This window comes from Pogona vitticeps, chromosome 1 (assembly GCF_051106095.1).
Source record: "Pogona vitticeps strain Pit_001003342236 chromosome 1, PviZW2.1, whole genome shotgun sequence".
Lineage (NCBI taxonomy): Eukaryota > Metazoa > Chordata > Lepidosauria > Squamata > Agamidae > Pogona > Pogona vitticeps.
The window spans coordinates 68314962-68326446 of NC_135783.1; the positions used below are offsets into that span (position 1 = coordinate 68314962).

The 11485-nt window shown below is 39.7% G+C and overlaps 1 protein-coding gene across 7 annotated transcripts in view; it reads left to right on the forward strand.

Annotated features, from left to right (window-relative positions):
• The first annotated feature begins 264 nt into the window (after nucleotides 1-264).
• Nucleotides 265-11485, forward strand: part of AGPAT4 (1-acylglycerol-3-phosphate O-acyltransferase 4) — a 98587-nt gene continuing 87366 nt past the window's right edge. For 5 of the 7 annotated variants that reach the window (XR_013540529.1, XR_012085283.2, XR_013540531.1 and 2 more), the window contains exon 1: nucleotides 265-6609. The gene's annotated coding sequence lies outside the window, so the exon portion shown is untranslated. Of the gene's footprint in view, nucleotides 6610-6640; nucleotides 6778-10340; nucleotides 10492-11485 lie in introns of those variants that run through there. The other 2 variants (XM_078383209.1, XM_072994546.2) reach the window with 2 other exon arrangements.

The window sequence follows — 11485 nt, forward strand, 5'->3', positions numbered from 1 at the left end:
ATTAAAGATTTCAGGGTTTGATTTTGGACTTGGAGTTATCTCGACAAATATCCAAGATAGAACTTAAGTGGATTATACAGATATGTGATTTGAACATGCTTTTACACAATGATTGGGGGAAAGGTGCCTTGGACAAATGCCTTCTCCTGCAACAATAGTGGCAACAAAATCAGAAAACAAAACTTACTGTCCAATATTTATCAGAGTTGATTGGATAGCTTAGTGGTTTAGGTATTTGGCTGCAGAGCCAGTTGTTAGGAGTCAATTTCCCAATGTGCCCCCTGTGAGTAGAGTCAGCCTGTGGGGCCTTGGGTAAACTGTACAGTCCCAGGGCATCACAGAAGAAGGGAATGTTAAACCACTTCTGAGTATTTTCTACCTGGAAAACCCCGAAAAAGGGTCAGTATAAATCAGTGTTGTCAGCAGATGATGATTATATTTATCAGCTTGTACAAACATTTTCAAAGGACTTGAGCCAATAATTTAACATGCTTTGGGAAAGAAGCTTGGGAATTTCTAGTCTCAGATCAAAAAAGTTACATTCCTTCAGAATGTTAATGGGATTGCAACCCCAAACAAATGGAGGGGAAAAAACAAAAAACCTTGTTTGGGAAAATGTATATATATCAGAAGAAAGATGTAAAGGTTCCCCTTGACAATTTTTGTCCAGTCGTGTCCGACTCTAGGGGGCGGCGCTCATCCCGCTCTTCAAGCCATAGAGCCAGTGTTTGTCTGAAGACAATCTTTCCGTGGTCACATGGCCAGTGTGATTTAGACACGGAACGCTGTTTACCTTCCCACCGAGTAGGTACCTATTTATCTACTCACATTTGCATGCTTTCGAACCGCTAGGTTGGCAGGAGCTGGGACAGGCGATGGGTGCTCATTCCGTCACATGGATTCAAACTTACGACTGCTGGTCTTCTGACCCTGCAGCACAGGCTTCTGCGGTTTAGCCGACAGCGCCACCACGTCCCTTAGAAGAAAGATGAGCAGCATAGAAAATTGCATTGTACTGAGTCAGACTAGTGGTTCTATCAATTTCTGTAATGTCTGCTCACTTTGGCCATTCTCCAGCATGTCAGAGAGTAATCCTTTGCCTCACCTGCTTCAGACTTCAAATGTCTTGTAACACAGTCAGGACTGAAGCCAAAATATTATTTTTAAAAATTTCACATAAGTCCTTGTCCTAGCTCGTTCTTTTTTCTGTCCATTCACAATTTTTTTCATACCCTACGTCAGCCAGCCAGCCAATGACGGCAAACATTTTGACTTCACATGTATAGTCTACATCAAAATTAAATATTGGGGGTGAGGGGACCCTTATCAATTTCTCTTTTTCTCACACAGCCAGATTTTTTAAACCTCAAGGTCTCTCTATCTCAAATATAAAGAGAGTGAATTTTGGTGAATTTTTCAGAAATGAACTGAAATAAAAGTATCTCCTATTTATAATGCCCAAATCAGGCAAGTACAGATGTACTCAGCAAGAAAGAACCATGTTCTACTTGTCCTACAGATGTTCTTAAAAAAAAAAAGAATTGACAAGCCTACTTTAGTATTAATGTGACTAAATATATAGATTCAAGCCTAGACTAAGAAGACTTAAGCATTCAAAGCCCAGTGCCTAGATACTGTAGATTAATCATTCTTTTTAAACTTCTCTTCCTCTTTAATTGTTTAAAAAAAAATCCTCAAGTTTTTTTCCATCTTAAATATAAAGAATTGTGAATTGGAGTACATGATGAACAAGCTGAAACAAAATTTTCATACATCCCTAGTCAAAATTCATCAAGAAGACATCTCTGTCCATCATCTATATTCCCCATTGCACTTCATTCTCAATGAATGAATTAATATCACAGTCACTTATCCTAATCTTGCTTATTCACTATGAATGATAAATGATGAACTGGATGTTTCTTTCTTGTCTCCCTATATTACTAGGGTCATTAGCCTTTTGGCTGAATAGACATGATTGTATAAGCTCTGAAATTGACATAAATCTTTAACTTCTTTAATTATTTGATCTTGTGCTTCATTCATAACAAGGTATTACTATGCAAGTGTTAAAAGACTTCTATTCCAGAGAATTTATGTACTTATTTCACCCTTCTTTTAAAGATTTTAGGGTGAACTACACCACTCTCTCTTGTCTATTTTATCTTTGAAACAATCCTGTAAGGTAGATTGGGGTGAAACAATGACCTTCATATCTGAGTAGGGGTTTAAATCTGGATCTGTGTTGTCCTATGATCAAAGCAGGTGACACCTTTAGCATGATTTTTGTTTTAACGATTATATTTTTCTTGAAGTGGTGAAAATAAACATTTTTAGTACCACATTATTGCCCTAGTTTGGGTATTTTCCATTTGGAGTACATTGCTTCAGGCTTTTAATCTAATTGGTCAATGGAAAGGAAACATGGCCTTTATTCCCAGATCTGATTATTTAGGCATATAACTTTGAAGGAATCCCATTATAGGAGGCAAAATTAGTTGATTTACGGCACACATATTTTTCTTAATGTCTAATCAGACCTTAATTTGACACTATAACCACTCTATCACACTACCTCTCTAAATGTTAAAGAAGATTATGTATGGCGGCAGCAGATCAGGTGTGCTGGACATGAACCTATTTATCAGCCTTTTTATTTTTACTTAGTGCTAGATTCAATATGATTGTTTTAGGTTATATACAAGATAAATAATTGTTATGAACCTTAACATTAATGTAGATAGTTCAACATTTTGACTACTCACAGTGGTTAGGGCCTTACTCAGATGTATGCAAATGGCATATGACTCTTCTGGTAATTTTGACCTTATTAATCCCTAGCATCTGGTAGGTAGAAGTACAGCAATTGTTTGTGATACAAAATATTCATCTCTGACTATACATTTAGATTGTCTCATGCAAAATATATTGGCTGAGATCCCATTCACCTAAGTTATTCTGCATAAGGCTGATGATGTCATCAAGCATTAAAAAAATTAAACATTTCCTATGTCTATAAAGAGACTACCATGACTGACCTGTAATCCCTTTTATCATTGGGAACCTATAAGTGCCTTGGAATGGGAGAATGAAGTCTTTAACTACAGGAAATCCCTGCTATCACGATGACATGACTTCCCTGTGATTGTGAGGAAATGTATAAAACAAGACTTTCCTCTTCAATCATGGAAAAATCATTTCCATGATTTTTCACATTTAGCTCAAGAAGCAGATCAAACCTGGCAATAAGTTCCATAATGTCAAGGCAATTTCTACTGTGTAGTGTTTCCAAAATATAGTTGCCACTTTTTTTCTCTGCAAGAAAAAAAAAATAACAGGAAGAATACACTTCAGTTCTTTCCTTCCAGTACTTCACTACCTCAAATGTATAGCTCTGAAAATATTTCTCCACACTGTGTTAATTTTATCTTACTTATAACCTAGGACATTAATATAGTGTGGACTGCTGTTTACAAGCTTTTTTATTTTCCTTCACATTTTTTCCAATTTAAGAAACCTTATTTTCATCGCACTTCCTTAGGGAAAATGATTGCAGCATAATAGAAATTGTTTTATGTCTGTACAGTACAATAGTCACAACTAACAATGTTCTTCCAGTTCCACAGAAGATCCTTGGATAAGGACGTGGGTAACCGTAAAGATACCCAAAGAACTAGCTGAGCAGGAGTGGAAAGAAGGACAGGTACAGAAAACTCCATACTGGGGAGATAGGGAAACAAAGTGGAAGGAAAGAGAACGATTTGCCTGAGAAGTCAATCGTCAGGAAAATAAATGTCAAACTTCCCCTGGGAACAATCCTGGAATGGCCCAATTCCCACCCAAACTCCAAAAAGATATGAGAATAAGAATCTGGGAACCCAAAACAGGATAGATATTCCACAAATGAGATCTTATGTACTTGGAGGAATGTCTTCTATTCCTTTTGTTGATAATCTGTTGTTGCCTGTTTGATAAGAACTGGTGATAAGAATACTGGAAATTACATTACAGAGGATTGGATCCCAAGACTTTGAATTTTAGTTGTGTTAACAAAGAAAACGAGGTTGTTCCTGTTGTGTTAAATAAACCTGCTAAGAAACAGACTGAGTTGTTATCTGATAATGTTGAGGTAAAAATGGAAATAAAAGAGGGGGTGGGCTTTCTGGAACCCAACAATATGCTTTTAAAACATTAAAAGAAAGTAAACAACAATCACATTAATATGTATGTGGGGTCTCCATTTTTGGGGTCTATAAGTATGTTTGGAATTTTGAGAAGGTGCCATGGATAGGACTAGTCATAAAATGGATATCTGTGTGAACAATCCTGTATTTAGTATTGCAACAAAATACTTTCACATGAGGCCAAAAGAAAAGAAACTTGCCCAAGAAGGCAAAGATGAAGTATATGAGTGTCAAAGGAAGGAAGGAAGGAGCCACTCTTTTGAATCCCCAGTCATCTGATCCAACATAATGTCAATTTCATAAAAGGCATTTATCAAAATCAACACTAACTAAAATAAACTACATCTGTTTTTCCTTCCTTGTCCAGACCTAGATTCTCCATTTCCCCCCTTCTCTCTAATATCTATTTCTCCTTCTTAGGCTGAAGCACAGCACAGATACAACTCTTGTTTTTTCTGTCTGCACTTCTCTCCTTGGAATGGTCATACTCTCTTGCTGATATTGCCCAGATAAATTTGTTTTAATCCAATCAAAACTATTTTCCTAGTTCTAACTAATATTTTCTTCAGATAAGAGAGGCAATTGGTCTCTTTCTATCTGCTGGTAGTACAGTAGGAGCCCCATATCTGTGGAGGATTGGTTCCAATTCCCCTCCCCCCATGCTGAAAAATACAGATGATAGTGAACTATCTGGAAGGTGAAGGCAAGCCCTTGGGACAAAGGAGCCCATGGGAACCCTGGCACTCGCTCCGATCCAAGCAAACCCAATGGTTACCCGAGGGGAAGGCTGAGTACGGAGGCGGCTGCTGCCTCAGGAGGGCTGCTAACCTGCCCGCTGAGCTGCTGGCCAAAGCCACCCAGCCCTAAATGCTCCCCCATCCCACTTCCTGTCTAGATCACCCAGCTGAGGTTTTCAAATGCCATACTATATTCTTTTTTGTTACCTCAGGGTAAACCAGCAGGTAGGAGGAAGAGGCCCTATTGTATCCATTCCTGGTTTTGTGGCCAATTATAACCATAGAAGGGCTTTAAAAACCATGTCAATGAGAGTTAAGAAAAGCTGGTAACCCTCAATTTATAACTGTACAAGTAAAGCAAATAGAGACTCTGGGTGGCCGGTTTCTGTAACTACGGTGATGACTTCAGGCAGGGCACTAAGGAGATTCTGAAAGAAAATTAGCAGCAATGTTGGGGTTGATGTGGGCCCCTCCATGTGTGAATCATCCCTTATACTTTATATGAAGCTCTGGCCTTTTGCCTCATGTACGTCTCTTTAAAAGTTCCTGGATGGAAGGAAGATGATTCTGCCACTGGCTGCTACAATATCCTCTTTCTCCTCCCCTCTCTCAAATTTTGGTTCTCTCTCTTCAGGTATCTTGAGCCTCGTCCTCTTGCTTTAAAGCACAAATATACATTAGGATGCCTGAGCCATTTTTTCTGCGTGAAAAGCAAGGTGGTGCTCCTTCCCATTCCATATATAAAAGCAAGTCTAGATTGGCACTTGAATTTTTCTCTACACTGGTGACTGGACAGTGTCCTTTGATGCCCCTGAAGTCAGGAGACCATTAAGAGGGAGTGCAGCTCAGTTTCCTGCCATTTCTGAGGACGACCTAAGCTGCCTAATAGCAGCGCTAATTTTAAGTGAAAACTTGCAAGTCCTTGGCATTGTTTTCAAACTATAAACCAGAGGGGCTCAGTCTAATGGTATATTATATTCTTTGAGTATCATTACTGTATTTCACTTTGAAGTCACATTAGCTGATGATGCTTAGTTGGAGTGTTAGGGAGAGAGGCCAGCTGAGATCAGAGCATTTGTGGCTGATGAGGCTTCCAAGGAAATACTTGTGGGGTGGTGATGCCTTTGATAATACTCCTCGGTCATGTTTCTTTTTAATTAATAATTATCTAATTTGGGGAACGTGGTGCTCGAGGCCTGACAACACCAATCTGAGTCTGAAGGGCAAAACCGTGGCCCCTTTCCCTTCGTTTCCTTCCATGAAAGGAAACAAGAAGGATTAAGGGCGGTAGAAAAAAAAGATGCTTTGACAAAGGGCTTTTGTTGAAGGTCGGTTTCTATAACAGCCGAAAGCAAAAGGGGCGCGTTGTGTTTATGGCGGGAAAGGATGAGTTCGTCTGGCTAGTTGGAGGGGTTCCGACGAGAGCCAAGGGTCAGGTTGCATGAGGGGAAAATAACCTTCCCTCAGGCGCTGAATCGCTGCTTTGAAAGGAAGTGACATGAGGTGGGGAGAGAAACGTCAGCTGAGGAGTCTTTATTTTTTTCTGGCTTTTTTTTAAAGGAGGACCCACCCCGAGGGTGGAGTCTGGCTTTCTTTCTCAGCGTTGGCTGCCTTACAGCTCATACAAACTAACTGGCAATCTCGCTTTGCTTTCCAGAGCATCCATGTCCAAGGGTGGCCAGCACGAGGTAAGTGTGATCTTCCGGCCGTTTCTTCTCCAGAACTTGGGATTTGCGGGGCTCGAACACACTGCCCTCCCCTTGTTTGGGTGGTAGCTCATGGGAAGCACAGAAGCATCTAGTAAGGGCGGTGTGTGGATGCAGGAGAGCGCAGCGTGTGTGGATGTAGTCCACCAGGTAGCCTTTTTTTTGCGAAGTACTTATATTGTTCAATTTTGGTCTTATATGCCTTTTTTCTCTTCAGCCCGCGTTTCTTCATTCAGTTTGTCTCGGAGGGCGGGAGTGGCGGCGGAGGGAGAGGACCGAGGCCAACAGGCATTTTCCCGCTAGATGTTGGCTCCCTTTTGTGTCAATGCAACAAGCGCTTTCGTTCCCCCCCCCCACTGTTTCCATGGGAACAGCCAAAAAAAATTGTAAACTATTTTTTTTGCTGCTGCTGCTGTGATCCTAAACTGCGCCTCGCGAGGCCTTTTGTGTGTTGAGGTGGTTTTATTTGCACCAGGTGCCGGGCACCCCCGGTCTTCTCACGACCCGGCTTGGTTTTTCCATATCCACAAAGAGAAGATGGGGGAGGGAAGAGGGTTGCCTTGGAAACCGTCGTTTGTGACACGCTGTTTGCAGCCGCTTTCCTGAATGTGTTTTGCTCCCGCAAAAGACCATGTTGTCATCTAAAATAATAATAAGCAATTGCTCATAAAAAGCAAAAAGGGACTAAAATGTATGTACTTAGGGGTTCCCGTTGCAGTCCATAAAGGCGCTCGAGGTTGTTTTAATATTTATTAAAAGAAAGGGGGTAGCTACTGGCCACTATTAGTTAACTATCCAATGTTATGCTTTAATGAAGGTGTTTGTCCTGCCTGTATCAGTGCCCGATATGAGCTTCAGCAACGCAAGGGCACATCAGTTTGAGGCGCAGATATTTTGGTTGTAGTCTGTTTGGTTTTACAGTAACATGGATTAAAATTTGCTTCAACAAGTGAGAACGTTCACAGATGCATGAGCAAATCTTGAAGCAAGGTTTATACACTCTCTTCTAATTAGCCTTAAAACATAATGTGTGCATTTTTTGGCCCAAGACTTTTATTTATTAGATTTTATACCCTACCTTTCTCTTTAAAAATGAGACTCGAATCACTAAACAATAAAATTAATTAAAAAACAAGTAGAGTTTTAAAAACATATTTAAATTCAATGAAAAAAAATAAAGCAGTTTCAACTAAATTAAAAATCCCCAAGTTTTCTGCGGAAGCCTATGTTAATTAAAATGTATTTCTTGCTCCAGTGTACATATATTTCTTCTTACAGAAGTATATTTTTTCAAAGGTTCATAGAAACAGGATTTTGATCCATAGAAAGATTTGAAGTGGCACTTTTTCATGGTTGTCCTTTACTGTTCTCGTTAACCTGTCTATGCAAATATGTCAGAGATTCCGTGGTGTGCATAAAAGTACAAATGAAAAATGATTGCCTGTGACTTGTAGATAATACACCACATAGGTATATTTTAAATACTAGATGTTTTCTTAGAATGCTTTTTCTCAGCTTTTTCCTGGCCTGTTTGCATAAAGGAGAAAACTGAATGTTTAATTATAGATCTGGCAATGTGCCTTGTGTGTATTACTAAGTAGAATCTCTTGTTTTGCTTAGAACACTCTTCTGCTTTATTTATCTACAGCCTGATGCATATTGATGCATTTGAGGGATAGCTCAGTTGCTTAGACAGCCAGAAGTCGGGAATTCAGTTCCCCACTGTTTCTCCTTGACAGGGGCTGGACTCGATGATCCATACAGTCCATTCCAGCCCTGCAATTCTGAGATTATTATTCTTCACCAATTTTGAATAGGATTACTGTATTTTATTATTGTTTGTGTATAGCACATTCTTTTGAAATAATGGGGGCAGGCATGCAATTTAATTCTACTTAGATTAGTCAGGAACTAGTAATTTCTTAATGAGGAAAGGGTCTTGATCCTGCAAAGAATAAATTGGATTTAAGCCCATTTGATGCTGATTTATAGGAACTAGACACGAGCTATTCATATTTGTATCCCTGGGGATAGAAATAGGAATCCCACCACGATAGTTGCTACGGAGGCCCATTCCCTCCCCTAGCTGGTCAACTCACTGTTCACTGTGCAGTGCTCATCTCTGTAGTCATTGTTGTACCAATTGTGAAATGAGCCCGGCCAGCTCTTCCCCGCACCGCTGAGATGGGACAGGGAGTCTCCCCATTTGGTGCTGAGATGGGACAGGGAGTCTCCCCATTCAGTTGATGAGTGGTCAGCTGCGCGGGGAGGCATAGAAGAGCTGGCCAGGCTCCTCCTGAGACTGACACACTGACGGACCCGAGCGCCATGTGGTTAACTCTGGTGAGTGGAGTAGCTGTTTCTGAGGGGAGGGAAAGGGCCTCTGTGGCACCTGTGGTGCCACAATTAGTATTTTTATCCCCATGGATGTGAATATAAATAGCCCAAGTCTAATAGGAACTCTCTAGTACAGCTTGCCTAAGACTGCACAGGTAGCTGGGCATGTAATTCCATCAGTTGCACTCTCTCTCTCTCTCTGTGCTAATCTTGGCTGACCCTTTCCCTCAAGGCACATTTGAACTCCCAACCCTTTGCTACACAGTCAGGTGCACCAACCCACTGAGTTTTGTCAATTCTTCAGAAGGGTTAGATGTCTGTAACTTTGCATATGACCAGTCTGTATGTTGCTTGAAGTTCAGTTGAGCTGGCTTAAGTCATTTAAGGATTTGTCTTAAAGATGAGGTTACAGTAGATTTTTAGTGTGCAGGTATATAGTCACTGATTTTTGCTGGGGGTAGACACAACTTTAAAACATTATTCCTGCAGTCCACAAACACCAGGTCTTTAGAGTATGCTGATTCCTGGAATGCTTAAACTTTTGAGATGTTAAAATTGAAAATTCCTTTATTTCTATACTTCAGATAAGCTGTGGCCTTCCAGATGTTGCTGGATGTTAACTCCTGTCAGCCTGTGCCAACATGGCCAACAGTCAGGGTTGAACAGATGAATACAACATATGAAGGGCAACACTCCTGATATATTGTTTCCCATCTACATTGCAGTTAAAGCAGTTCACTTCAAAATCGTGACAAAAGAGACATCAATAGCTGTATAAAATTACACATGGCTGTTTCATATCTTAGAATAAAGTGATACTACCTTGAAAATGTTGCCCAGAAAGAAAGAAAAAATTGAAACTAGCTGTGCCATAAGTTGTAGTTGCAGTGTAGTCTGCCCTTTTTAAAAACTGCAGATGGAAGCAAAACATACATACAGTTCCAGATGTTAACAGGAACTGAGTGAGACATTTGCTGGCACAACAGGTAGCAAAACTCTTTTATTTTTGTAGAAGTAATGCAGTCTTTTTTATTTGCATGCTGAAAGCAATGCTTCCCGTATTTGTGGTTCAACGCTGTTACAGTACCATACTACAGCTGTATAGAAGTCAACTTTAGAAATGCTCTGCTCAGTTTGTGGAGAAGAGAAATTGAGGCCATTTTACCATTTTTTTCCAAGAGAAGAATAAATTCTCTAGCAGTTTCTTTGAGTTGGGCCCCACCCGTGGTTGTATCACAGCTTTGTTTTGCTTTTGCTTTGGTGAAAGCATATTTGTTTTTTTCACTGCCACTGCAAATGATGGCAACTTCAAGTATGTCATCAAATAGTTTAACAACTGTTTTGTTACCTAGTGTACCTGTCTGGTGTCATTTCAGGGCAATGTAATTGTGGTCACAGGGAGACAGGAAACCTCTCCCCCCCGACAGAGAAATTTTGAAGATAATTCTGCAAAGTGGCCTTCTATTCCTAAGGTACCAAAAAGAAGATAAATCCATCTCTGAAAGTTTCTCAGAAAAACGTCTTCTGGTAGGTTGAATGGAGTGCAGCACATATAGTTATTTTTCAAGATTCATTGTAGGGGTTGCTTCAGATGCAATTTGTCCTTGTGACAGATATTTGCAAACCCACTTTTGTTCTGCAAGCCCTGTAGCAGATTGCATTTTCTGTTTTGTTTGCATTACATTATTGAGCTCACTCTAACAGTAAAGTGGCCAAAGATGTTGCATTTATCTTGGTTTTCCCCCAATATATTATGCATATCATAATCACTCTCCAGCCTCTCTGGCAGTGTCCACTTGAGAATTTTTCTTTTTTATCTTCTGAAATTAGTTTCACATGGAACTTTGTTTCAGTCAAATTGAATGAGAATGATCAAAATTCTCAAAGAAAAGATGTTTGTTGCAAGACAAATTTATAACATTTCTGTCTTAGCTGTAGAGAGGGTGCTGACATCAGAGTGGTGCACTGTATATGATTGCATTTCAGGAGATGAAGCAGTCTGCTGGACATTAGTCTTTCTATTGCCAGAAGAAGTACACTTAAAAAACAAACCCAAATCTTTGAAGTATAATGCTATAATTCTTTGCTTATATTGCTCAAATGCGTCCAAATTTGCGGTGTTGCTGTTTGATTACAAAGAAGTGTTTGCCAAGTGGATGCCAATGTTCCTGTAAAATATCTCATTTTGAAATTAGAATACTAAGAATAGCTAAGGTAGCCCCAGTTTGATTTGCATGGTAAATTTCAGGGTGTTTCGCATTATTATGATCCAATGACAACACCTTTGTATATGTATGTTCATGGAAATGAGGACTGCATTTGCTACAGCTAAAAATAGCAATAACAAACTCTAATGACTGTAAAAAAAAGAGAGACTTGAACCAGACCATCATGTTGGTGAGGTTGATGCCTTTTTTAAACTTAAATTCCATCTTTGATTGTGAGTAGATTCCAAATCCCTAGTTGTTGTTCAGTTGTGTAATTGAGCCTTAAGCACTTTTAACAAATTTACTTGTTGTGT